The sequence below is a fragment of the Mustela nigripes genome, chromosome 2 (assembly GCF_022355385.1).
Source record: "Mustela nigripes isolate SB6536 chromosome 2, MUSNIG.SB6536, whole genome shotgun sequence".
In the NCBI taxonomy this organism is placed as follows: domain Eukaryota; kingdom Metazoa; phylum Chordata; class Mammalia; order Carnivora; family Mustelidae; genus Mustela; species Mustela nigripes.
Genome location: NC_081558.1, coordinates 98,832,889 through 98,859,936, shown reverse-complemented (window position 1 = coordinate 98,859,936; position 27,048 = coordinate 98,832,889). Strand labels below are relative to the sequence as shown.

Sequence of the window (27,048 nt, the reverse complement as noted above, 5' to 3'; positions counted from 1 at the left end):
GAAAATTCTATGGCGAAGTCCCCCTTCCCTCCCCTGTCCCCGTATATAAAAGGCCCCTCACAAAAGTGTCTGGACCCCATAGCAGCCTCTCCCTCCTCGTTTGTTGAGGTTTCCTGGATAGAGCGTTGGGGAGGGGAGCTCCTGGGAGCCCCTTGCCTGGTTTCAAGGAGGAGAAATGATAACCCTGCCGGTTGTCTGAGGCGGAGGGGGTTTCCATCTCCCGAGCTGGAGAGGTCCCTGAACTTGAGGGAGGACTGACAAGTTTGTTTTGTTTATGAAAGTGCCCCAAATCAAAACCAAAACCAAAATAAAAACAACCTGCCTTTAGCAAAGGTGGGAAGGAACCTCTGAGATGTGTGTGTGTGCGGTACTCCCACTCCTGGGCTGAGCAGAAAGCTAGCGTTGGGTGGTGTGACCCCTTTCCCAGGGTGTTCCTGGCTACTGCTTGTGGTGGGGGCTCTTTCTTTCTGTTGAGACTGGTTCCATGCGCTCAGAAGGGTGAGCTCTGGAGGAAATAAAACCTCTGGTTAACTGGTGACTCCACTGAAGGCTTCTGGAAGAAAGGTGCACTTGGTCTCCCCACCTCCGGTGAGACCAGCCCTCTGATAGGCACACCTGCTTCCTTTAGCAGTGGCCTTGTCTGGAGCTGCATGGGCCTCAGGCATTGACCCTGCTTCAGTGCAGCTCAGCTGTGAGACTCAGGTGAGCCCTTGACTAGGCTCGTTTCTTGACCGTGGACCCCACTGCACCCCACCCCTTTCCGGATGTCTGCGTCCTCTGATAGACCCTCTGGTCATATTCCATTGACATTCCCTTCCCCCTTCTCCCCGCTTTTGATGCCTTTTCTCAGACTTTGATCCCGTTGAGTACTGCATATTCTTTGAGGGATTTTTCTGTGCCCCCAGCTTCCTGGGTGTGGTACCCATCTCTCCACAGAGAATAACACCAGTATGGGCTTCAGGGAGCTGGACTCTAGCTGCACCTCCAAAGTACTCCGTGACTGGGAGGGAGAGGATCTGCAGCCTCTCTGGGCCCCAGGTTCTTTTCTCGAGAATGAGAGAATTGTGTATGCTCCTTCCAGTTCCCACCTCTGTGCCAAGCCTCACCCTCTGTGCCAAACCTCACCTCCTACCGGGGGCCCCTCCTTCCAGTTCAACCACACTGGTCTCTCCCTCTTCTGCATGGTTAACAATAGAGTGTGAGCCACACAGCGGAGCACTTACTTATTTTCCAGCGCCCATTGGTTTTGCTCCCCGTCCAATGTAAGCTCCTTGCATGCAGGATTCTTGACGTGTATCGTTTTCCTTCTCCACCCTCTCCCTTGTCTAGCACATTTTCGGGTACTTAGTAGGGATTTAATAACTGCTTGCCAGTTTGGTTGTGTTCCAGTGAGTGGAGTAGGTGGGGCTCTTGAAGCTTCAAGTTTTTCTGATCTGGGATCAGAAAGAAAAAAAATCTTCAGAGATCAGCTTTGAACTTGACAGAAAAACCCATCGAGAGGTGGGGTATAAGAAAAAGTTAACTGGTATTGTTAGTGCTTATATAGGCTGCGAGTATTTCTGACCTGAGGACCCAGGCTCTCACAGGGATATCGTATCTTTGGGCGTTGTTCCTGGCTTGGGTGGGAGGCAGGTTGCTTGGATGGGTGTAGCTTTTCTGCAGAGGGAAGGGCATGTCATCCATATGGAGAAGCAGAAATTTCTAGGATCGTTCAGGGTATTTTCTCTGAACTAGCCCTAAGCCATCCTAGATGTATGGTTTCAAGGGACTGGAGTCAGATCCCAAGAAAGGAGTTCTGGTCCTGGGGTGTTCCAGCCCCATCTTAGCATAAGAATGCTCTGGCCACAGCAGAGGGACTGTCTGAGGGGCTCCCCTTCTTTCTCCGGCAAATCTCCCTTCTCTCCTCTACCTTCACCACCTCCCACCCAGGCTGCTTTTACCTGTTACGGTCTTTAGACTTGGCTGGCTGTAGGCTTTTGGGTGGATTTACACTTAACTTCTCACATTCTGCTCCGTTGAGGACAGCAAAGCTTGTTAGCGATGGTCCAGGACGAGGGAATGCAAACATTCTCCTTGCCTTCAGAGAAAACTGTATTTTAGGGGGGTTTGTATTTGGTTATGCCTGGTAGAAAATTTGTGTTTCTTGACCAAACTGTGATGGATGGTAGGGAACCATTAGTGGGACGGTTTAGCATTAACCTCTGCCTCAGAGCAGCCGTTGTTTGAGGCTGGCTTGCATTACATGCCTTGTTCTTTTCTGGGGTAAAGACACACGTCCAGGGAAATGGGGGAGCAGTGCATGGTTTCTAATGTTGGGGCATTGGAAATCCTCCCCACACTTCGCCGCCCCACAGTGCCTTGGACACATAATAGACCCTCAGAAAACCATATTCTTCTCTTCTCCTGCAAGGCCAGCCCCTTTGCTCCCATAGCCCACGTCCGTCCTCAACATCATTATCTGAGCCGGGTATTTTCTCCCCCCCACCCCCCTTATGTTCAGGGCTCCGTCCTTTGCTCCAGTTAGGAGGAGAAGTACTTGGTTTCTGAACCAGTGCCTCCTGACGATTTTTCCTCAAAAGATGAACGAGATGTAGTCGTCTCTGGGGGACGGTGTTTCTTCCCTTCCTATGTCTTTTGCTCTAGCTCTACCCCTAGCATCCATCACCCTCCCCCTCTGCTTTCTCTCTCACTTCCTCTCTCCTCCCGCCCCCCTTCCAGTTCCCTGTTGCTCTCTGCCCACCTTTCCTCTCTTATCTGCCTGCCGGCTCGTGCTACTTCCCCATCTCTCACTCCCTGTTTGCAGCCTCCCAGCCTCTCCTGTGATCTTGTCTCACCGTTGTCTCCTCCGTGGGGTACAGTAGGAGCGTCACGGGCTTGTTTTTTTTTTAATCCTTCTTTGCCTGTTAGAAGTCCCTCTGCTACACCCATACCATAAATAACACTCGAGCATCTGCCAAACACATTCCTCACTTGTGTTAATAGGGCTGCAATGATGCTGGAGCCTGTTGCCATGGCAACCTCATTTTTGTTTGATTGTATCCCACTCTGCTACATAAAGCCTCTGCACGCATTCACACACAAACAAGCACGCTCGCACAACCATCACATATGCTCAGCTATTAAAGATCATTTTGGAGAATATCTCTCTGGGCTCCGTGGGTGCAGGCGGTCATCTACTCGAGGAGATGAACATTCCTACTGTCCGGTGTTACTCCATGAGGTGATGACAGATGGGAGAGGAAAGTAGAGAGTCCTGTTCAGATGTGGGGTATTATTATTATTATTATTTCTGAGAAGATTCTGACCCCGTGCGTGTCCCTGTGAGCTTGGGAGAGTTGCAAGAAGCCGCCCTCGTGGTGTGGGATGACCAGTCCTCCTCCCCCGCCCCCATCACCTCCTTCCTCTCTTCCAGCCATGACCCTTCTGGAGAAACCCCACGATTGCCTGCGTTTCTTCCTCTGTGCCTGTTTGAACCTGTAACCATCAGCAGTTGTCCCAGAGATCAGAGAGGCACAGGCGCTGTGTGGGTGATGTTCTGTGGCTGTGAGCACGTGTGAGTGTCTGTAGCGAGCTGGCTGGTGGGGGGAGGGGCTGCCGAGCACGAACTGACTGCTGTGCATGCGCGGGTGTGTCTGCCGGTGTGCGTGCGCACACACGTGTCTGGTGTGTGTGTGTATGTGTGTTCATCGCATGGGCTGACCCCAGCAATGGAGGTGGGCCTGGGGACGGCTTTGTGTTGACTTCCAAAGGAGATCACTGCAGCTCTGTCCTGTTTCTTCTTGGCTGGTGGCTGGCCTTTCTGATTCTGGGCCTTGACTGCCTTCCGACCTTGACCTCTGGCTCCTTGGGGAAGTATTCTGGGTACACATCCTCTACTATCCCTAATGAAGCTGGGGGCTAGACTCGAGTGGTCAGCTCCTCTGAAATATAGGGCTCCGATCCTTCCCTTTCGAAGATTCTGCCTCTTGCCCACTCACTCAGCTGCCCAGTGAGTCCCATTAAAAGGCTGCCTCCTGGGCGCCTGGGTGGCTCAGTGGGTTAGGCCGCTGCCTTCAGCTCAGGTCATGATCTCAGGGTCCTGAGATCGAGTCCCGCATCGGGCTTTCTGCTCGGCAGGGAGCCTGCTTCCTCCTCTCTCTCTGCCTGCCTCTCTGCCTACTTGTGATCTCTCTCTGTCAAATAAATAAATAAAATCTTTAAAAAAAAAAAAAAAAGGCTGCCTCCTTGCTCGGGAGCTCGGCGCAGAGGCCTGTGTGGTGGGTGACTGGGGCTGCCGCCGGCCGCTCCCTCCTTGCTTGCTGGGGTGCTGTGAAGGAGGACACTCTTCCACCACAGTGCCTGGGAATTTCTGGCCACTAGTTACTGCCCCCATCACCCGCAATATCTGTACAGGAGACATCTGGCAGCAGTCTGTCTGGGGTGGGGTGGGGGTGGGCTCTTGAGTTTGGAGCCCAGGAGGGTCTGCTTGTCTTAGCTCAAGGCTGATTGTTTTTGCCAATTCTCTTTGCTAATTGTTTTCAGTTATGTTGTCCCCTTCCCGATGCCACCGGTCAGGGGTGTTTGGAGGGGAGCAGAAGCCTGGGGTGGGGGGTCGTCAAGCAGGGCTTCAGGGTAAGGGTTGTCTTCCAGATCCCAGGGGTGCCTTGTTTCCTAGTGGGAGGACTTCAGGCAGGCCAGAGACCCAGCCGAGGAACATGACCAGCTTCTGTATTTGTGGGAATGTTCAGTGTTCATAATTCAATCTAAGTTTTGCTCTGGAGCAAGAGCCTGAAGTATGTGTGCCGTGAACACAGAACAGTGTGCTCATGTCTGTCCGTAAAGAGGACACAGATGCTGTGTTGAGCCTGGTCACGGGAACCTGCCCAATCTCACAGAAAAGTTTCAACAATCAGTATAAAAGTTCTGGACAGACGCTTTTTCATGCAGAAGGGCCCTGGCCATTGGTCACCTGTTCTGAGGGGCAGCTGGCAGCAGAAGCAGGGCTTTGGCCCACGGTGGGCCAGGCCTCTTGTTTTCCTAAGGGTCATGAAAGGTGCAGCCTTGGTCCCAGCCAGAGATGGAGTGGGTGTTGGGCAAGGCCAGATGGGAGACTCTTGTGACTGTACCAGCCTGTCTATGGGAGATGTCCTGTCCATGACGCCTGCCTCAATTAACTGTGTGTATCTTGTCGGGGGTCCAGCTCCTGGTCATTTACTTCCCGGGGGGGGGGGTTGGAAACTCATGCCCATCAATCCTTTGGGTGCCGTGACATAGGTTATGTTTTAGAATCTCCTCCTTTCGACCATGCTTATCAGATGGGGGCAGCTAGCTAACTGAGGGCAGGATCAGCATTAATGTTCTCTGCCAGACCCAAAACTTCATTGAGAGAGTTAGAAAGCCCTATTTCCCATCTCCTCCTCCCAGTTTTTCTCAAGGCATTGTCCAGATGTAGGACAGGGAAGATCTCTCTTTTTATAAGGTTGCAAACAAAGTCTGGGGGTTTCCGGGTAATAGACTGTGTGTTCAAAATGAGCCTGCATTGCAGACTGGCTGTTTGAGAAGACCAGTGGGTTAATGAGCATACCCAGTTCCTGGGAGGATTCAGGCCCCCTTTGAAATACTGTTGTTGATCCTGGAGTTCAGAGGAAGGTGACCAGTTGGGAAGGGGACTGGAGACCTTGACTTCTGAGAGAACATTTGAAAGGCGGGAGAGATTCAGCTGGGAGGAGTGCAGGCTATAGCAGGGTAAGAAAACAGCTGGGCAAGACATCATTGCTGGGACCCTTGTTACCAGACACTAGAAGAGGGACTAAGTTTACTTTTAGTTGCTCTCAAGGGCAGAGTTGGGGTAAGTGGGTGGAAACAGTGGACAGATTTCAGCTCCAGGAAGGAAGTACCTTTCCAGACTTTGGGGCAGCAGCCACTGAACCAGATGTCTCCCAGGGTAGGCAGTGGGGCAGTGGAGGCTTTCAAGTCGAGGCTGGCTGGCCTCAGCTGCACCTGTTCCTGAGAAAGTGGTTCTGCTTTCAGAGGTCTGGCTTGGGCTCCAGAAATGGATCTGTTTTTTTAAACAGCTTGGATCTAGTTTTCAAAGTTCTCCAGGTGATCTTGACCGATGCTTAGGCTTAGGATCATTGACGAAGATGACTTCTTGGGTCACCGTCGACCCTAGGAGTCTGGGGTTTAGTACCCGGCATCAGTGTGACTATCCCCTAAACCCTGTTGGGGTGTTCTATCGTCATGCCCATCTCAGGCTCTGTTTGAAAGAAGCAAGAGCAGGGGAGGGCACCTGGCTGGCTCTGTCAGTGGAGCGTATGACTCTGGATCTCGGGGTTGAGTTCAAGCTCCACATTGGATGTAGAGATTATGTAAATGTAAAAAATTAAATAAAAATTTTAAAAAGAAGCAAAATCATAGCAGACCTGATGTGAGACTTTCAGGTGGGGCTGGCCAGGATGTGCTGATGGGAAGATGCAGGTCTGGAAGGCGATGGGTGGTGGTGAGATCGGATGGAAGGGATGCCCCAGACCTGGACTCATATTCTCCTCTCAACTTTTCCCATCCCCTGCCTCTGATTTGGACAAAGCCCTCTGTGGCCCTCTGTGGCGGTGCTGGGGGGCGTTCAGCAGAAAGGTCGACCTCGGTTTGAGTCCTGGTTTATTCATTCCTTTGTCTGGTAGTGGTTATGAAAAATACTGAGGATACCCTGGTCCAGAACAGACGCACAGGATGGGGAGAACAAGGAGTGGGGCAAGAGGTAGGTTTGAAGGAAGAGTAGAGCTTCAGGAAAGCGAGAGGAGATTGCAGCTCTGAGGATGTGGCCAGGCCTGGCCGTGGGGGCAGGGATGCTGTCTGGGAACAATGGGATGTAGTTACCAGAAAAGGGGGAAAGACAAACAAACACGGGGAGACAGTAGTGGCTTTATTCTACAGGCCAGCCTCATGTGTCAGTGTGCGATCCTCCCACCCCCTCCTTGCTTGTAGTGGGTTATGAGCTGTTGCTTTTGGGCTTGAGGCTTCCTAACCTCACACTTGGGTGGTCCCCCTCCCTTCCCCATAGGGGTCCTTGGGCTTTATTGCACAGCTCACTGCAGTCTCAGTTGGCTCTTGGAAGGGGTCCTCGGGGACCCCAGTGCCTGGCACATAGTAGGTGCTCAGTGAGGGTTTGAATGAGTGAATGAATGGGCGGTGGGGTGGGTGGATGGCTGCACACAGACTCTGTTGTGCCGAAGTGCTAGACCAACACCTCCACAGAAGGAAGCGATGCAGCTTGGCTTGGAAGCCTATTTTGGTGGATTGCAATCCGAAACTCAGAGCAGGGCTTCCAGAATCCCTCCTGCTGCAATCTAAAACGTGTGCCTTCTTGGAAACGGAGAGCTGTCGCCTGGCACTGCCGATACTATATCACTTCACAGATCTGAAAACCATTATTAAGTCATTCTTTCAGCCTTCTCCCCGTTCAGTCAGACAGCAGCTGTTTATTAGGCACCTACTGTATACCAGGCACTGTGCTAGGCCATGGCGGGCGGCGGGGTGCGTTACAGAGGCTGGGTCGTGGCACCCAGGACTGCCATTAGTACATACTCTAAGTGTCCTTTGGAGGGATGTTAATAGATGTTTTGCCTACACACATTTGCTTCTGTGTCAGATGAGCTTTGGACATACTGGCTTAAACAGAATTCTTTACCATAGGACTTCAAAGCTTTGAATGTGTTAATGCACACTAAAATTTGTCAAGGGGGATATCATATGAAGCCTTTATCAAGCATATTTGACCCTAGAATCCATTTTTTAAGAAACATAACAGGGGTCAGTAGTGTTTGTTGGGGGGCGCTTGGGTGGCTCAGTGGGTTAAGCATCTGACTTCAGCTCAGGTCATGATCCCAGGGTCCTGGGATCAAGCCCCTGCATCAGGCTTCTTGCTCGGTGGGAGTCTGCTTGTCTCTCTGCCTCTGCAGCTTCCCATGCTTGTCTTCACTCTCATGCTTTCTCTTTCTCTCTGTCCAATAGATAGATGAAAACTCTTAAAAAATAAAAAAAAAAAATAGTGTTTGTTGGAACTCACTTTAGGACACAACTGCTTCAGGAGCTGGGAGCAGCCTGGAAATTTCTCAGGCATGGGCCTCTGGGATAGGCCGAGGCAAAGTAATCGAGATGGGGGCATTGTCTGGGGGCTTTCCTCCCTCAAGAAGATTTCTCAGCTGGCATTGGCTGGCTGCCCGTTTTAAAGTCTCATTCCTCATCTGGGTCTGAAATCCTTATAAAATAGAGGGTTTTGATGGAAGGGACCACAAAGATGCCTCCTTTAATCTAATTTTAGTTTGTTTTTGTTTTTTTTTTCTGCCTTTTATTTTCCTTTTTTTGCTATCATTCGACATTGGAGCAGGTTGGTTGGGTTTCTGTATAATGACCTTTGGTGGGTCTGGGGGCCACTGAATGTCTTTCTAGAACTTTCTTCAGGCTCTGATTATATGGCTGTCTGTAGGGAAGTAAGTGATGGGTGATTCTAGATCATTCTTCTTCCCTAAATTTTGTTTTCTTCCCACCTCAACTTCTTCATCCAAAAGGAAGAAGTCTTGAAAGATTATTGATTATATGGGATGCCTGGGTGAGCCTGGGTGGCTCAGTCGTTAAGCGTCTGCCTTCAGCTCAGGTCATGATCCCAGGGTCCAGGGATAAAACCCTGCATTGGGCTTCCTGGTCAGTGGGAAGCCTGCTTCTCCCCCCCCCCCCCCCCCCCCCCCCCGCTTGTGTTCTCTCTCTCTGCTGTGTCTCTCTGTCAAATAAATAAAATCTTTAAAACAAAACAAAACAAAAAAACAAAGATTATTGATTATAAACCATGAGTATATACTCAATGTTTACTAGGAGCCAGACATGGAAGGAACTAATCCCCTCCATACATGACCTCATCTAATCACAATATCCCTACGAGAAAGACATTTTTATCCTCATTTTAGGGCTTGGATAATGAAATAAGAGAAGGTAAGTCACACAGCTGGTGACAAGGTCACACAGCCTGTGACAGGGCAGATGGTATGGCGTGCCCCCATATTCCCTGGGCATGTACCTTTCCACTCCTGCCAGCCGTAAGTACCTGAGGGCTTTTTCTGGCCCTGAGCCTCTCTGCTTGCCCGTGGGGCAGGTCAGAGTGCTGGGGGTCTCCAGCCTGAGAGTGGCTCTCAACCAGTGACCATCGTGTGCTGGTGGAGGGATGCCCCAGCTCTCTTGTCCCTGGGGTGCGGGGAGTCTCACTCTGAGACATGTGTTCTACCGGCTCCCCACCCCAAGGAAGTTGTCGGCTCTAGTTGCCCACAGTGGTAGCAGGCTTGATGATGTTCCCTTTTTCCGGGCCTTCTTCCTTTCCTCGTCTCACTCCTCCATTCCCCTTTAGTGTTTCTTGGGGTCACCTCCCAGGTAAGCCACTTGTACTTGAATCCTTGTTGCACGATCTTTTCCTGTGGGGAATCCAAATCGAGAGTTGAGAAATGGGGCTTCTAATCTAGGTCTAACTTAAACACCAGGAAAGGGGAGAGGCTGCTTATGCAGGTAAACATGCATTGGGTGCAAGACTCTGTGGCAGGCTCAGAACTTAGTCTTGGGGTGCCTGGGTGCCTCAGTCATTAAGCATCTGCCTTTGGCTCCGGTCATGATCCCAGGGTCCTGGGATCCAGCCCCGCATCAGGCTCCCTGTTTGCCGGGAAGCCTGCTTCTCCCTCTCCCAATCCCTCTGCTTGTGTTCCCTCTCTCGCTGTGTTTTTCTCTGTCAAATAAATCAAAACAATTAAAAATAAAAAAGAACGGAGTCCTGCCTGGGCCCCTCACTCCTACCTGGTAACCTTTGTCACTAGTAGAGTGGTTGTTGCTGGACAAGAGGAATGAACTGGAGTATAAAAAACAATAAAAAAAAATATATATATCTATAAATATACACTGCCTGGGTGCTGAGTGAGGAGCAAATGCGGGGCTTGATCTCATGACCCGGAGATCCTGACCTGATGCTTAACTAACTGAACCACCCAGGCGCCCACCATCTCTTTTTTAATGACTCACTTTCCCATTTGACTAGCACTTGATTGGTAACAAAGGACTTTACCATGTGTGATCTCCCCTGCTACTCATGAGGGTTCTGAGGCATTGATGGGTTTGGATGGGGCAGTCAGGAGCTCTAAGGCCCAGAGGCCCAGAGAAAACCCTCATTCTGTCCCAAGCTGAGCTGCTTTGCCCCCTCAGTGTTTCCTGTTCACGAGGGATGATAGATTCCTGATTGACAGGATCTGACGTTGCGTGGCCAAAACAAGGTAATGCATTCCCAATTCCAGACCTGTGTTACTGATATTATGTTGGAGAGGGGGAAGTAGGGATTCTGAGGGCTTCAGTGAACTCATTTAGGTCACACAGCTAGCCGTTTTGCTTGGAACCTGCCCCATAAATCCCGATCTCTGACTCTAAATCCTGTGCTCTTTTCACATATGGACTCAGCCTTGCCTCCACTTCATGGTGCATACAGAAGCTAGAGAAGGCACAGCTGTTGTCAGGTTTTGGAATGCGTGGTGTTTTATTTGTGATAGCCTTCCTTCCTTCATGGTGTCTGGCTCAGGTGGGCATTCAGTGAGTTGTCATTTCCTGAGCCTGTGATGCGTCGGGGGAAGGCAGCCTGGAGGTGTTCAGGGGCTTCTTGGGACCAGATGCTTACCGATGAAGAGCTCCTGAGTGGTTTTATGGATGTGCGATAGGGACTGAGACCCAGGGGAGGGGTCAGAAGTGACACTAGGATGGCTTACCTCGGGGGAGGCCGCCTCCTATCCACTCTTACGGTGGCATAAGTGGAGTAGCAGAGGGGACGGAGGAGGCTGCTGGGGATGCGTCATGGTACTCCTTGGTAGAGCCTGGAGGTCAGACCCCGGGTCTTTCTGGCAGTACCATCTAGTAGATGTGCGGTTTCGTGCTTATGAGAGTGTTCCTTCGATATGGTCGAAGCCCAGCTCCTCACAACTAGCAACATCCTAAAAAGTACCCTAAACATCCTGCTTCACATCCGCTTCTCTCCCTGTTCCTCTTCTCAAGAAGACGAGAGGAGAACATTAACTCCTACCCAAGTGCCATTTTTTGCTAAGTGGGATTTCAAGATCTTTATTTTCACATTCTCTTTTGGGGATGGGAAAGCTATTTATTTGTTTACTTAGCCTGCCAAGTCCCCAGTCTGTCTCTGGCCAACGCCCTGTTCCTGTCAACATTTTACCCTGTTGCACAGGAGGGAACCATCCGCCACCCTCCCCCATTCCCCAACCGGCTCCCGGTGGGTACCACCAGCAGGCAGTGTCTTGGCCCTACATCTCAGCCGAGGAGTCTGCCAGGGAGCAGTGCGTGAGCTGAACCTTGGTGAGCAGGGCAGCCTTGTGCCCCCCTCCCGGGGCCCTGCCTTTGCAGTTGAACCCTGTAGCTCTAAATTAGAAGGTCCTCTTCTTTTTCCCTGTAGTACTTATACTGGTCTGTAATTTGTCTTGGCTCGTTTTTCTATCTTTCTACTTGACAGTCAGCTTTCTGAGGGCAGGGGTCTGTGTCTGCTTTAATACCCGGGTTTTTACAGAATGCTCTTGACTGTCTGGTTCCTACTTGCCCAGCAGTGTGGGAAGACAGCGGACAGTTCCCCTTCTCAGTTTCCGTAGGGATTTCTGACTTGGCAGAGAAGAGTCCCTCGTGGTGCTCCCTCCGTGGACCAGGGCAGGCTCGTCCTCCACTGGCGGGGGACCACGTGTCTAGGGTCATGGCGTTAGAAAACACTTCTTTTCTTCTGTACTCTCTTCTCTCTCTCCGATTTCCTACTGGTCTGGCTGGTGGCGTCAAGAAGGGCCCCTGCCGCTGTTTGCTCCGCCCCTCCCCCCATCCTCAATCATCTGTCTCTTCTTTTTTTTTTTTTTTTTAAGGTTTTATTTTATTTATTCATTTGACAGAGAGAGAGAGGGAGAGAGCAAGAGAGCACAAGGAGGGGGAGCCGCATAGGGAGAGGGAGAAGCAAACTCCCGGTGGAGCAGGGAGCCTGATGCAGGGCTTCATCCCAGGACCCTGAGATCATGACCTGAGCAGAAGGCAGACCCCAACTGACTGAGCCACCCAGGTGCCCAATCCCCTCTTTTTCTCCTCTTTCCTTCTGCCTGAGTCCTCCCCAGCTCCGCCACTCCTGCTGTAAAGTGTGGGGAAGACCCCCAGAGACTTGCTAGGAGTCAAGTTTAAGCATAAGGACAATAAATACGGGCGCGGATGACTACACAGATGCCAGAAAGTGTTCTTCATGCTTCTGAAAGCAACCCGGTGGAATCGCGGTTCCCGCAGTACATTCTCAGCTTCCTTCGAGCTGGTTGCCGCGTGCTCCCGAGGGCTCCGCTTTTCACCTCAAACTCCCAGGGCCAAGACCTCAGCTCTCTGGGTGGGTTAACCTCAAGAGACCCAACGGAACTTAATGTGTGGGAAGTGAAGACACATCTAGGGGTTCTTACGTAACCCCAGTACCCAGGCTCATGCGGGGGAAGGGGCCCCGGGGGTGGAGGGGAGCTGGGCGTCTGCAAGTTCTCACGTTCCTGGTGAGTCTGCCGCGCACCGGGGCGGACAACTACCGCCCTGAGCTTCCCTCCCTCCGCCGAGGGACCGGGTAGATGACACTGAGTCTGATTTATGGCTCTACTGAAAGGCGAGTTGTTCCTATCGAAAGGGTTTATTGTGGTGATTCAGGAAAGAGTGATGGCCACTAAAAATTATTGCAGGCATGTAATGGGAAGGAAACTTGGTTGGTGGTCGGTGTATAAAATCTTGTCAGGCGAGGCTGTGGCTTGGTATATTTATGTTGCTCTTATCACCAGCAATTAGCCCCAAACGCAGCTCGATAAATGACTGAGCATGGTGCTGTAATAATGGCAGGAATATTTTTGGAAATGACTGCCGCACCATGTGCTCGCCTGAGCCGCCCTAGCAGGGGCGCAAATCTCCCGCTCTGGGCTGCGGCCCCGGCAGCGACACCCGGGTCCCTTCTGCTCCGCAGGAACTCCGTCCTGTTCTCCGTTCATGGCATCTCCCTTTGGAGTGGGCGGAAAGCGTGCAAACACCCAAGGCCTTCCTCCCCACCCTCAGCAGTGTTTGTGGCCCTCTGTGAGTCCCTCCACCTAGCCTGTAAAGGCGAGCAGCGTCTGTAGTAGATGATCAAAAAATATTTGTGGGATGGATGAATGAATTTGCCCTGAGGGACACAGCAGGTCACTAGCGAGGTTTGCGCTGTTAACTACGGGTACTCCTTGGACTGTTGATTTTTTTGAAAAGCAAGGGGTGATGTCGTTAGTGACTCCCTGTGTGCATTTACTGCTATCAATCAGCCTGTGTGGCGAAGACACCTTCAAATCACTTCTCCAGCACCTTCAGATCAGGGCAGGAAGCACAAGGGCTCTGCTTCAGTCTTCACGCTCTGGGGACACCTAGAGAAGCACAGGAAATGGGGGTCCATCTGAGAACTGGGACGATGGAAACGCATCAGATGTGTGGGGTGGAGGCCTGGAAAACACCCCTATCCAGGACAGAGCGATGTCCTTGGGTTAAATTGTACGCGAATGGCCACATGTGGATTACGCCGTGGTCTTTTTTGGAAAGGGGTTATCTGGGGAGAGTTAATTTTGGATTTTGCTTTACATTTATTTTTAAAGTGGGATATTTCTCCAGCATTGGTGACAATGGCCTAGAAAAGCCAGTTAGTCACCAGCTGACATCTTCCCTGTGTGGGGTGTTTTGCCCCTGCCTGTTTCCCACCTGCCTTCCTTCCGTGGGGTGGGTTTAAACCCTCTCCCTCCGAGGTGTCTGGGGAGATCGCACTGGCAGACAGGTCTCTAGGGAACTCCTGCTGGGTCTGGAGTGGTGTCATTCTCTGCTTTGATCCTGGGGTGTGTGTGTTGGGGGGGCAGGTGAGAGCTTATAGGGGTGGCAGGACGGCCTCCAGGGGTGCTCTTTGCTTCTCCTTGGAGGAAGCAGTGGCATCCAGGTGAGGCTGTGTCCAGGTCTGTAAGCAGGTTCCAGCCTGTATTCTCCTGTAGTTTTTTGTTTTGTTTTCGTTTTTCTTTAAATTTGCTTTTTATCTTCTAGAAGTAAAAGGGAAATCACCCTAAACCCAGACATGGCAGGTTTGGAAAAATAGACCTGGTTTCTCTTAAGGAAACAGAGATGTAGGCTGCCCACTCCACTTTCCCTAGGGTCCTCTTTATGTTCCACTGCGGAAGGAAGAGGGTGCCTTGGGCCCCTGGGTGAGGAGGGCCCCCTCCACACCCCCCAGGCTGGCCCTGGAATGACAGGGAGCACTTAACTCATTTACTACAGGCGAGTAAACACTATCTGCTGGAATGAGCCTAATAGGGCTGGCTCAGGCCTGGAGGGAGCAGAGCAGTAGCTGAGAGCAAGTGAGCTTGGGAGGACCTGTTGCAGTCCCGTGCAGGTGTCGGGGTGGGGGCATTCATATCCTCCTTAGAGTGGAGGGGCTGGCAGCCTTGGGTTTCCAGGAAGCTGAGAAGCTACCAGGTTAGCCACACCCTAACTTCTCCCATTTGCTCCCACCACCTTAGCCAACCCCATCTCTGGGGAATGGGGACTCTGGTGGTCTCGGAGGAACCTAGTTCTCTCTGCCATTCCCGTAATTCAGGGGCTATGGGAACAAAGAACGATATAGCCCTTCAGGGACTGAAAGTCATGCAGCAGACACGACAGGGTTCCTGGATGCTTCTTTCCTGCTTTAACCTCCATCACGGGTCCCTGTCCACCAGTCCTCCCGGTCAGTGTCCTTCCACCTCCTGGAACTTAGTATGTCCTAAACCGAAATTCTTCAGCATTCCTAACTTGGCTTTATTTTTGTCAGTGTCATTTCTCTCTCTGCCTGGGTCCTAATGTCCAGGTTGGTGGATTGAGATGTTTAGCAAATATGGCCCATGTGTTAAGCACTGGGAACCGAGATGAATTAGCCACTGACCCTTCCCTTGAGAGGAGACCTGTGAATAGTGTCTCTCACGTCCCAGGCTCTGTTCTAAGTGTTTCAGTTGTGTTAAGTCATTTAAACCCCACAACTGCCCTCTGAGATAAGCACAGATGTTGTCACCCCCATTCTGCAGATGGGCACATTGAGACATGGCAGGGTAGAGCCAGCTGAACTGATGACCCAGGCAGCCTGGCTCCAAGTCTAGTCTCTTACCTCACACACCCCGGGGCTCAGTGGGGCACCCACAGTGTTGGCACCAGAGACAAAACCCACTGGCTTCTCCCTGGTGGGAATGGGAAGTGCTGCAGCAAAGGGGAGGCTGGCTCGTAGGTGGGACTAGGTTGGGCAGAGTGTAGATTTCTGGACCAAGGCTTGTTTGTTTGGAGGCAAAGAAGATCTCTAGAAGGTTCTTATGGATAGCAAGTGGATGTGGCCCCATGTGTATTTAGAAATGTGGTTTTAGTGTTGGTGTTTGGAGCTGAAGCGGGGAGGGTAGGATGTGAGTGGAGAGACTGCTGACCTTGGCCCTGAGACTGGGTGAGGTGGGGAGGGGGAGGCTGGAGAGTTGAGGGTCGGGCCTTCAGACAAGACAGGGCGGTTCCCAGAGAGCACCTGGGCATTTGCCTATTAGTTTCTTCTTGCCTTGGTTTCCAGCTGCTCCCTCGTGCTCTCTAACCAGGACACCAGTTCTCCAACCTCTGGGCAACTGGATATCACCTCCTTTCTGGGGAGATCTGGGATGGATCCCTCCTTTCCTTTTCTTGGATTTTAAATATCCCGTGTTAGCCTCCCCCACTTTGAATCCCTAGGGCTCTGCCTTTGTCCAGATGTTAAGCCCTCGACATTCAACCTCTGAGTTCTCCCTCTGGAAACTGGGACCCCCTGCCGCAGCCAGCCCAGCCAGGTACCCAGAGATCCCATGTCTCTGAGAACATTACCTGCTCTGGGACCTGGTGTCTTGGCCTTGCTGACCCCCAGCAGAGCTCCTTGCACTCCCCGAGTCCCATCATGCAGACTTCTACATATTGTCCTTTCTCAGAGACCCCGGACAAAGTGCGTATAGAACTCACTCATTCATTGCTTGCCTGTGCTCCGTCCCCCACAGGAGTGCCTGCTTCCCCAGGTAGAGCCTCATGCTCAACGACCGTCTTCCCTAGGCCTACACGGTTGGAAACCCCAGGTCTGCCGCACCCCTCTGGGCCTCTTTAGCAGGTCCCTGCCCCGTCTGAGCCTGTTTTGCATAAAATAGGATCTAATACAAATCGTGAGCTTGGAGACTCGTGTCGGACAATATATGTGATGATATATACAAAGGACTTAGCACAGGGCCTGCCCAACTAAAATGCCCTGAATAAATGACCCGTGGTCTGTCCTGGCTGTGTCTAGTTTGTACTTTTAAATTCCCACACATTCTAGGAGAGCCTAGTGTTTGTCTCCAATGTCTGTGAGCATGGATGGTAGTAAAGAGGGTAGAAGAAAATTGCACTATCTCCCAGAAGAAGGCTAAGTGGAGGGAGGTCTAGGTGCTGGGGCGGGGGTTTTGATTTCAGGCTTGCCTCATCCTTATTCTGGCTACCAGACGACTGGCATAGAACCCCTAGGAGTAAGGCAGCTTCCAGAACCGACTGGGACTAGTCTGGGAACTGGGGCAAGACTTTCCTGGGTAAGCATGAAGTGGGGAGTGGGCGGGGCCAGGTCCCTCCCTGAATTTGGTGGTGGCTGTCGCTGAGGAGGCTGTGAGGAGATGAGGCCTGTGACCAGCATCCCCTATCAGGACCTTTCTAGAGAGGCCAGTAAGTAAACTGAGAGTGGTTTTCAAGAGTCGAGGCCCTGGGGGCGAGGGGGACACACATCTGCTTTTCCCAGACGTACTTTCTTCTGTAACTTCATTAAGGCATGTACTCAGGCAGCAAAGGACAAAAAAACCCACCCACGGACCACCAGAGGCCTCAGTGTGGAGAGCACTCTGAGCTGGGGAGAAGTCCAGAGAGAGGCCAGACTAGACACTTGAGGGATCTGGTTTGAGGGTGAGGGCAACCAGGCCATTGAGTCACTTGGCTTGCCCCTCAGTGAGTGTCTAGGTGGGACAGGGCCCTTGCCTGGTCAAGGGATCAGTGATGATGTCCAGAACATTCCCCTACCTGGTTAGACCTTGGGGGCTTAGAAACAGGGCTGGCCAGCTGGGTGGACTGTTGGAGAACTGCTAGGAAGCGGCCTGCCGGCTTCCTGCCTGTTCCTAACCTCATGTACCCCAGACAGGGCCCCTTCCCTCCAGTGCTGCTACTCTCCTGGTGCACCAGGGGCCCCCTGTGCCTGGGCTGCACTCAGGATGCCTGGGGAGGGGCTAGGCCAGCGCCAGAAACCACAACAGACCCTGACCCTGGCTAATGGAGGCGGTCTCGAAATGGACCTTTTTTCTTTTTGGCTAAATTAACATTTGGCATTTCAGGGTGCTGGCCCCATGCCCAGCTGCTCTGGCCTTCTGCCTGTCAGCTCCTTTGAGGCTATTTTTGCCATTCACTTATTTATTAACTATTATTGCTCCCCAGGACAGATGGGCACACAAACACACACACACACACACACACACACACACTCTGACATGCATGTGTGTGCACAAACACACACCCTCAACCCAGAGCCCATTGGAAAAGCTAGCCTGCACCCACCAGGCTGAACACAGGGTGCACAGGGGGATGTCATTAAAAGGATGGTCACTGAGTCGGGGTGGAGGAAGGGCTGATGGAAGGCAGTGGCCTCCCCAAACTCATCATTCCCCAGAAATGCCTCCCACCCCCATAGAGCATCTCTGTTGTTGTTCTCTCGCCCTCAGGGATGTTCAGTCCTAGGAAGGGCTCATGGGGGAGAAGATTGTTAGCCCTGTCTGAACCATCATCCTTCTGGAAAAATAAGCATGGGGCCTAGGAGAACTAAGGGCCCTCTTGATAGGACTTTTCTATCTGGTTCCACCAAGCCCATGTCTTCCAGAGGAGGGAAATGTCACTTCTGCCTTCGGAGAGCTCCCAGCCTGGTGGGAGTAGCTGAAGAGTTCTCAATCCGACCCCCTGACAGCCAAGAGCGTGAGAAGGGACAGGCATGAACCGAGGGGAAGTGTGCACACAGCCCTGCCCATCATTTGATCCCCTTGAGAGCAGGTTGCTGGAGCAGAACAGATGCTAAGCCACAGCACATAGACCTGTGAGCCCCTCCTGCGTGCAGGGCACTCTGTGCAGTACAGGGGTGTATGACGTGGACCCTAGAGCGCTGTGTGATGATGCCCACATTTGTTTCCGGTCTCCTTGTTTGGGGGCCAGCCTCTCTGCTCTGAGGCTGGAGCCCTGGCCATACCCCCCATCCCCCCAGCAGCCCCTGACACTGGGGCTCCCAAAGGCAAGCGTGGAGCCAGTGGGAGAATAGAATGAACAGCAGAGACCTTCCGCCTGAGGCTCTCTGGCCCTTTTCCTGGGTGTTGGCTTGTTCATGTGAGAAATGGGACTGATACTCTTGCCACCTCCAAGATCAGGGGCTGGGGTGGAAGCTGCCCGGGAGTGATGGTGACCAGGCCTGAGTCCTGGGGTAGCTCCCTATTTTCTCCCACTCTGCTGGCCAGCCCCACCCTTCCCTTCTTAGGGTGTGTGGCAGCTACTTTCCTCATCCCTGGTGAAATGCCTGCCCCATCCTTCCAGAAAAATAAGCAGGGGGCCTAGGATGGTTCTCTGCCTCAAGGAGACACCGCACTCCTGTCCCTGGATGCTGTCTGTAGAGGGACAGCCAGCTGCTGGGCTCTGTCCTGTGGGGCTTCTGCCTTGGGACCAAGTGCCAGCCCTTCTCAGAATGTCAGAGAACTTCAGAGCAGGGGGCTTGCCCCTTCCATCAGAGTGGGCGCTAGGGCCGGGGCTCCATCTTCCCTATCAAGACCAGGAGCTCCTGAGGACAAGGACCATGTCTCCCCTATCAGACTAGATGCTCCGTGAGGCCAGGGGCTGAGTCTGTCCTCAGCAGATTGGGAACTGTCTGAGGGCAGAGGATGTTACCTCCCCCATCAGACTGGGAGCTCCCTGAGGATGGAATTGGGTCTCTTCTTCCCCACTTTAGGACCCAGTTCCTGGCCTGTGGGACACAAAGGTGCTCAGTCCCGGGAACCTGGAAAACCTGGAAAGTGGGTGGAATGCACAGGGCTCCACAGTTTATAGCCAGGGATGCTGGCAGAGGAGAAATTTCCCACCTTCCTGCAGGAAGTCAGAGCCAAGAATTAGACCCCCTTCAGCGGGAGTTTCACTTTCCTTTCCCTTCTACCCAGGGGTGGAATGGGCATGGGTTTTACAGTCAGGATGTCACAGTATGATACCAGGGGAGCTCTAAGGGTTTGTACTAAGCCCAGGGCCCGAGTCGGGAGTGGGTGCAGGTGTGGGATGGGTGGGTGGTCAAGGAGGACTGGGTGGCTCTCTGGTGGGCCAGTCTAACTGTCCTCTTGAACTGCTGCCTTACGTGACCCAATTCTGAGCCCAGGGCTGAAGCAGCCCTGGTCACTTGTCCTGTCCCCGCTTTGTCCTCAAGCTTGGCCCTGATGCTTCTCCCCAGGAGGGACATTTGGGAGGACCTCTCTGCTCCATGCATCCAAATTGTGCTAGCCTCCTGTCAGACTGTGATCTGTGTCTGTATCTTTCTCTCCTACTTGAGAGAGGACAGTCTTCCTGATTTGTGTGCTTGTCCCTCTCCTGGAATGGTCATGACCCCCAGATTCTTCTGGAGTAGCACGGCTTCTAAGGGCTCTCAGGGGCATGAGGAGGGGCTCGTTGAGGAGGGGTCTAAGCCAACTGCTGATGGGCCTGGAATGGAAACTAGTGTCATATGGTCTGGTCATTCTGGTGGGGGTTATGGGAGGGGGATTTGCAGCACCTCCAGTCATGAGCTGAGTTAACTGCCCTTGACCTGCAGTCATGACTCAGTTGCTGTCAGGTGCTTGGGCTTTGCAGTCAGACGGCTCTGGGTTTGAAATCCACCTCTGCCACCTCCCTGTGCACAAGTCACCTCGGATGAGTGCCCACACGTCTGACCTTCAGGGTCCCCATCTGATTACTTAGGGCTGTTTCTGTTTATTCCATAGCACTGTTCTAAGACTTGTGCGCTAATCTGTGTAAAATCATGGAAATGCCCGAGACCGGCCGAGAGGAAGAGTGCGGTCAGTCAATTGTCTAGCTCCTTTGGCTCCTGTGCTCAAACTAGTTTCTCCATGGTCTTAAGTGTTTTAACTTCTGGCTGCTCTAGCTACGCATCTAAATCTTGCCTCAGCTTTGGTGCCACTTTGCCGAGAGAAGGGGAGAAAGTGTGGCCATATTAGGAGCTGAGCAGAACCCCGGGAGGGCCCCTTTCTGCCCAGGAGGAAGCTGGCATTCCCAGTGCCGGCACACTGTTCTGCCTCCTAGGCAAGACTGCATTATTATGAGCTAATGTCTGTGCTGTCCCCAGAGTGGCCAGGGAAGAAACCTCGAGTAATACGATTACTACAACAGTAATAATAACAGCAACAACACCAACAAGGATGCGCAATTATAGAGAAGCCAAGATTTGAGGACCTGGCTCCAGGCCAAGGCTGTGGTTAGTGCATGAGGGATGGCTGTGAGGCTGGAAGGCAGTGGGTTTCTGGCTTTTCATGCTCACCTCTCTCTCTCTCTCATTGTCTTCCCCCATTAAATACAAAGCCTCTGGACATGGGTACAACAGGCTTTTGTTGAGTTGTATTTTCCTAAAAGACGTTGAAATTCTAATTCAGTACCTGTGGCCTTATTTGGAAATAGGGTCTTGGCAGATGATCGAGTTAGATGAGGTCATTGGGGGGGGGTGTTAATCCAATATGATTGGTATCTTTATAAAAAAGGGGAAATTTGGATGTAGAGATAGACATGCGTTGAAAGAAGATGGCCTGGAGACAAGGAAAAAGGCCATCTACAAGCCCAGGAATGCCCGAGGCTCCCTGAATCTAGGAGGGAGCCCCGAGACAGATTCTCCCTTCCAGCCCAGAGGAACCAGCCCTGCTCATGCCTTGGTTTTTGGACTTCTGGGCTCCAAGACTGTGAGACAGTAATTCTTGTGGCTGAGCCTTCAGTTTGTGGTGCTCTGTCAGGGCAACCCCCGAAACGAAAGCCAAGTCTGATGGGTGTATGCTCCCTCACCCCAAGCCACCCTGAGCTGCCTTCCACCCTCAGGGGAGAAGAAGGGAGTTGGCGTGGAACAGCCATGGTCTGTGGTCTGCTGTCAGGCTTGGGCTGGCCTTGGGCATCTGACATCTGTCTCAGAGGGTCCAGGTCCTTGGCCTGCAGATGAACGAGCTGGAGACATTTATAGGGCCCGAGACACAGAGAGCTCACTCCTCACCTTCTGCCCTGCCTTCCTGCCCCTCTCCTCTGCTTCTGAGAACACTTCCCACCTCCTCCCTGCTCCAAGCCAGAGGAAACGGAGAAAGGAGATCCCAAATCCCCAGAGAGGGCAAGCCAAGGTGGGGATTTGGGCCTGAACATTACTGCCCATCCCCTCACTGGTCTCCTGGAACCTTAACTCTGTTCTCTAGGCGGGAAATGGCTCGCCTGTCTGGTGCGTATCTGTGTGCCTGTGATGTGAGTGTGTGTATAGAGAATGTCCCTCATTAAGCTGCTGTAGGCCTCGTGACCATGACTCATAAGCGTACAATCAGGCTGCGCTGGACAGAGGAGACCTGTCCCCGGGGCGGGCGATGCCGGCTCCCGATGCGGCAGCCAGCGCCAAGGCCCTCCCCGGCGCACCTTGGCAGCCCGCCCCTGCCTTCTCCCTCCAGAGAACTGGTTGTTCAGTGTCACTTGAGGCAACAGATAGGTCCCAAGTGCCTCTGTCTGTAGGGCACGGGGATCCAGTGATAAGGAAGGCACAGGGCTCGCCCACTGGGAACGTGTCATCTGTGCAGGATGGAGGGGTGGGTGGCGTCTAAGACGAGCACACGAACGTCTGAGGGGAATAAAATAAGGAGCATGGAGAAGTGCAGACTGAGAGCCAGAAGCGGGCAGAGGGCCTGGAGTGAGGAGGAAGAGCTCAGTAGCCTCTGGGGATGTTGGGGGCAGGGAAGGAGCCCAGGGGGTCTTCATGAGGGAGGTGCTGACAGGCCGCTGACAGAAGCAAAGGGCCAGACACTGGAGGGTTGCAGGGTGTGTCTGGGCACACTGAGTCTTCCTGGTGACCCAAGTGCAGAGTCCTCCCTGGGGTGGCTGGGAGGTGAGGCAGGAAACGTAGCCCAGGGTGGCCTCAGACACGGGCTGTGGAGTGTGTGTGTAACAGAACTGTAGGCAGGGACCCTTCAAAGACAGGAGTGTGTGTTCAGGCTGCACTTTAGAGGGGGGGGGGGGGGGGAGTTTGTGGGGTGGGGAGCGTGCAGCCCTGGAAAGAGGCTGAGGCGGTCTGGGAGGTGGGTGGGGAGCTCAGTGGGAGTGGGAAGAAAGGTCGACGGGAGAGACATTTCTCTTGGACAGCTGACAGGATCTGGCAAGGAAGGGAGAGGAGGCACGGAAGATGAGCCAGGGTAAAGGAATAGGGCTGCCATTCAAAGGGAAGCGTGTGGTCTGGGGCTTCTTGGCCTGTGGGCGTTTGGAGGGAAGGGGCTGGTGGCTTGGGGTCAGAACTGGAGCCCCTGATGTGGTGGAGGGCAGGTCTCTGGAGAATCGTGAAGGGGCGAGGGAGATGTAGGGCCAGGGCCCCCTCTGGGGTGCCTGGGATGGTGGGATTCTTGGGTGAACACGTGGCATTTCCCTTTCCAGGATGAGTGAGCGGCGTGGGTCCTGGCTCCCAGGTCCCTGGCTGTTTTAGTAGCTCAGACTTGCCAATGGGCCTGGCGGCCAGGGCTCCCCAGGGAAATGAGCCCACTCTGATTACTGTGGCTGTCTCCTTGCCGCAAAAGAGTTGGTAACCACGGCTGGTTCAGGGTCTTCCTGTGCCGGAGGGCCACTCTGGGTCTTCACCCAGCATGTTTCAGGCCTCTCAAACTTACCCTGCAAATCTTCACTTGTATCATTTTCTGCACTTTACTACCTACAATTCTGAAATGTCAGAGGTTGCAAGAACGTTAGCTATCCTATCCAGTTCTTATTTTTAGTGGCATGAATGGAGGCCCAGGAAGGCGAGGTGACCAACCACCGAAAGTCACGGGACTTGTCAGGGCTGATCTAGACCTTTCATAATTGATTGGGATTTAGACCAATTTTCTGAACTGAGATATTCTCCACTTTCCCATGTCACCTTCTTTATGTGTGGGTTTCTGGCCTCTTCAAAGTCAGGAGCTACATGTCCATCTCTGGCATTCAGCTAAGTGGACATTTAATAAAAATTTGTTGCCTGAATAAAAGGACAATGCCTAGCATATGCAAATAGTCATTTAGGGAGTGGCAAGGGCTTAAGGAACCGTCCTCTCTGGGGTCCTGGCTGTTCAGGGCCTGTGAGAGAGGAAGGCTCACTGGCTTTGGCTGGCTTGATGGCAGGGTGATTTTTTTTCCCTCACTGCCTTGTTGAGCCCAGGAAGAGGGCTGAGGAGGAGAAGGGGAGGGCCTCTGGCTGGTGCCAATTCCTATCCTTCCTTGGAAAGGCAGACCCTCTGTGGGCTTTTCTTGCCTCCTGCCCTAGGTCATGGCATGTGTTGGGTGAGGAAGGCCAAGGCACCCTCTACCTCTGAGCGTGCTAGGCAATCAGGTCTGCTGACTGGGTCAGATGGAACTGCAGTGCTCCTCGGCTCTCTGAGGGGAAGAATTAGTCAGTTTGGGCTGCCATAACAAAATACCACAGACTGGGTGGTTTAAACAACAGACATCTATTTTCTCACAGTTCTGGAGGCTGGAAGTCCAAGATCAAGGTGCCAGCAGATTGAGTTTCTGGTGAGAACTGTCTTCCTGCCTTGCAGATGGCTGCCTGGCTGGGTTCTCACATGGCCTTTCCTCTGCGCATGAGCTGTTGAGAGGGAGAGAGGAGACTTGTATTGTAAGGAGACTTATAATACCAGCCCTATTGGATGAGGGCCCCACTCTTATGGCCTCTTTTAATCTCAGTGACCTCCCCAAACCCCATCTGAGTGTCCCATTGTGCCTTAGAGCTTCCTCCCCTCCAGTTAGGTCAGGGCCAGGGATGGCTTTCGGGATGTCAGCGCAGCTGTCCCTCTGCGGGGCAGCGTGGTGTCTTCCTCAAGTCGATTAGACAAAATGTTCTAGTTCTCAAAGTTCCAGAGAAGGAAATTTGTGCTGCTAGCCCCTTTTGGGGAAGAGTCTGGAAATGAGTCCTGAAGAATGAAATCTCAGATAGAGAGCTGCTGGGATGGAGGCGACCTGTTCGTCAAGGCAGCGGGTCCTGGGGGAGAATGCCAGCCTCCGTGGGGGCATCATCTTCCCTTCCAAGCCCTCCTGCGCCACCTCGGCCTTCCTCCTGTCCCTCCTTCTTCCTTTTCCCGTGCCTTCCCTGCACACCTCATCTGGTTTCTGCATTATGACTCCCCTGCCCCTGGGTGGGGCCTTTGTCTCAGATGTTTTAATATGAAACATTTCAAAGTAGAGAGTCATGAACTCCCACATAGGTACCCATCATTCAGATGCAACAACTGTCAGGCTTTTCACCCCATTTATTTCATTTATCCTTTCTTTTCCTTCTTGCTGAAGCATATTAAAGCAAATTCCCACCGTCATGTCAGTTTTATCTCAATGTGTTTAGTATGGATTTTGGAAAAAAGAAAAAATCGGCACCTGAATTTGACTTCTACCCCGTGCCATCCCAAGTCCATCAATGATGCCCTCAGTGCCCAGTTTCCTCACTCTGATTTCTTCCCAAAGGTACGGTGTTGGGGGTAAAAATAAAGGAGAGCTGAAAAAGAAAATCCGTGTAGTAAGGTGTATCAGGTTATACCCAGAGGCCTGGGCTTTGTAATTAAACTGTGTTCTCCCTGGTTGGAGCTCCTCCCTGAGGCTGCAGAGGCTCTGTGGGACGTGCTGCCCCCTCTCTCTGGCCACAGGAAAAGTAATCATTTTCTAAAGGGTCCCCCAGACGCTGAGGAGAGGCTCATTAGTCCTCCCAGGGGCCTGCTGTCACCCCCGGGAGGACAAATGGCCCAGCTCGGAAAGAATCTGGGTCATTTTATCTTGTACCGGGAAGACCTCCCCGGCGCTCTGGTGAGAAGTGCTCTGACCACGAGACTGGAGGTGTGCGGGCACCTGGCGTGGAGGTGCGGAGTCTGTGGTGGGGTTGGGGGAGAGGCCACTGAGTACCTGTCCAAGGCTGTTTCCACACTGCCTCCCTGGCCCCCGCTGAGCCTGGGGAAGTGTAAGGATTCTGTCTCATTCCTCTCTAACAAATGAATTTCTCTCTCTCTTGGCAACCTCAGCCATGTTTACAGAAAATATCAGAGTCTAGAATAAACAGTTCCTGTCAGACCCCAGGGCCAGTGGGGATTTGGGCAGAACGTGTGGGCCTCCTTCCTGGTCACCGGTAGGGGACTGCTGGTCCTGCTGGGTTTCACCCCGTGGTTCTTCTCTCTGGGGGTTCTAGATGCTGATGTGGTGGAAGCTTTGAAGTCAGACAGCCCCACATACCTCCTGCCTCCTGCCTTGTCTGCCTGGCAGCCTCAGGCAGGTAACTTGGATTCTAGCACCTAGCTCAGAACTGGTACTCAGAAGTGCTGCTTTCTCTTCCCATTGACTTGCAGCACCTATGTCCCTCGGGCATTCACTTCATGACACAGAGAACCATTGGCAAAACAAATCACTGACTGGGCGCCTAGGTGGCTCAGTGGGCTAAGCATCTCCTTTGGTTCAGGTCCAAAGATCAAGACCCTGATCTCAGGGTCCTGGGATAGAGCCCCTCGGCAGGCTATCTGCTCAGTGGGGAGTCTGCTTCTCACTCTTCCTCTGTCCTTCCCTACCGCTTGTGTGCTCTCTCTCTCAAATAAATAAATAAAATCTTAAAAAGAAAAGAAAAAAAATCATTGACTCCTGTCCCCAAATCATTGTTGGTAGAGTTTCTGAGGAGCGTTTCCCATACATTATCCCACTGATGTGTCAGTGAAGTATTTATTATCATCCTCATTTCACAGATTAGAAAAATGATGCTAAGAGAGGGTAAGAGGATTTCATGTAGTTGCACAGTAAGTGTGGCATTGGGGCTGAGGGGAGGCACAGACTAGTGAGTGAGATCCGTGTGGAGTGGCAGCGGGGCTGGGATTGTCCTCCTGGGAGTGGAGGAGGCTGGGGATGGGCTGAGATGTGGTGCAGGCCTTTGAAGAGTCCGTGTACCCCCAAAGTCATTCATCACTCTCCCATCCCAAGGCAGGTTCCCCAGTAGTTTATATGCCTTTGGTTCACAGCATACTGTCTGCACCACCTTTTCATCCTCTCTCTCCTTTCCCCTCTGAGGTCTGAACCAGAGCTGGCTGGGACCCTTGGGGTCACTCCACTTGCCCTGAGGACGAGGCTAAGTGCGCAGAGGTGAAGTAACCTGTCTAGGAGCACACAGTCCATGGTGGGGCTGGGAGGCTACTCGCACATCTTGTGCAATCCATGGCCCCCTACGCGATCTCCCTCAGTCTGGGCTGCTGCACACTCTCCTTCAGGGCGGACGCTGGGGTTTATGTCTCTTTCCCCCAGCACTGTCTGGTTTAATAAGTGCTTGCTGAACAAAGCAAAGGGAAAGTGAACCGCTTCCTCTCTGTCTTTTCTGAAGAGAGAACAAGAAATACCTCCAGATGCAGCTAGAGGTTTTTAGTTTAGACTCACGGTACGGACAGGCAGCCACGCTGCCCCGAGTCTCTGGAGGCTGTGTCCTTGATTGTCCTCTCTGGTGAGAGCCACACTGGTCTAGGATTTTCTGGGCGGGGGGGGGGGGTGGTGGTGGTGGTGATGGGGAATCCTAGGCAGGTCTGGACCGACTTCAGGCCTCAGGTTTCTGCGGGGAGGCCCTCCCCAAGTGCATTTTTCTATATGGTTCAACTCTAGAAATTCTGTCTAGGAGGGAGCATTGACATCCCTCCCTCCCTCCTCAGGCTGAGATCAGAAATGGCCATCCTTCCTCTGGCCCCA

General features: G+C 52.6%; 1 protein-coding gene across 2 annotated transcripts in view; it reads left to right on the top strand.

Moving 5' to 3' along the window:
- The window catches only part of ADCY5 (adenylate cyclase 5), a 148,077-nt gene that overhangs the window by 1,972 nt on the left and 119,057 nt on the right, over nucleotides 1-27,048 (top strand). The gene's annotated exons all lie outside the window — the stretch shown is intronic.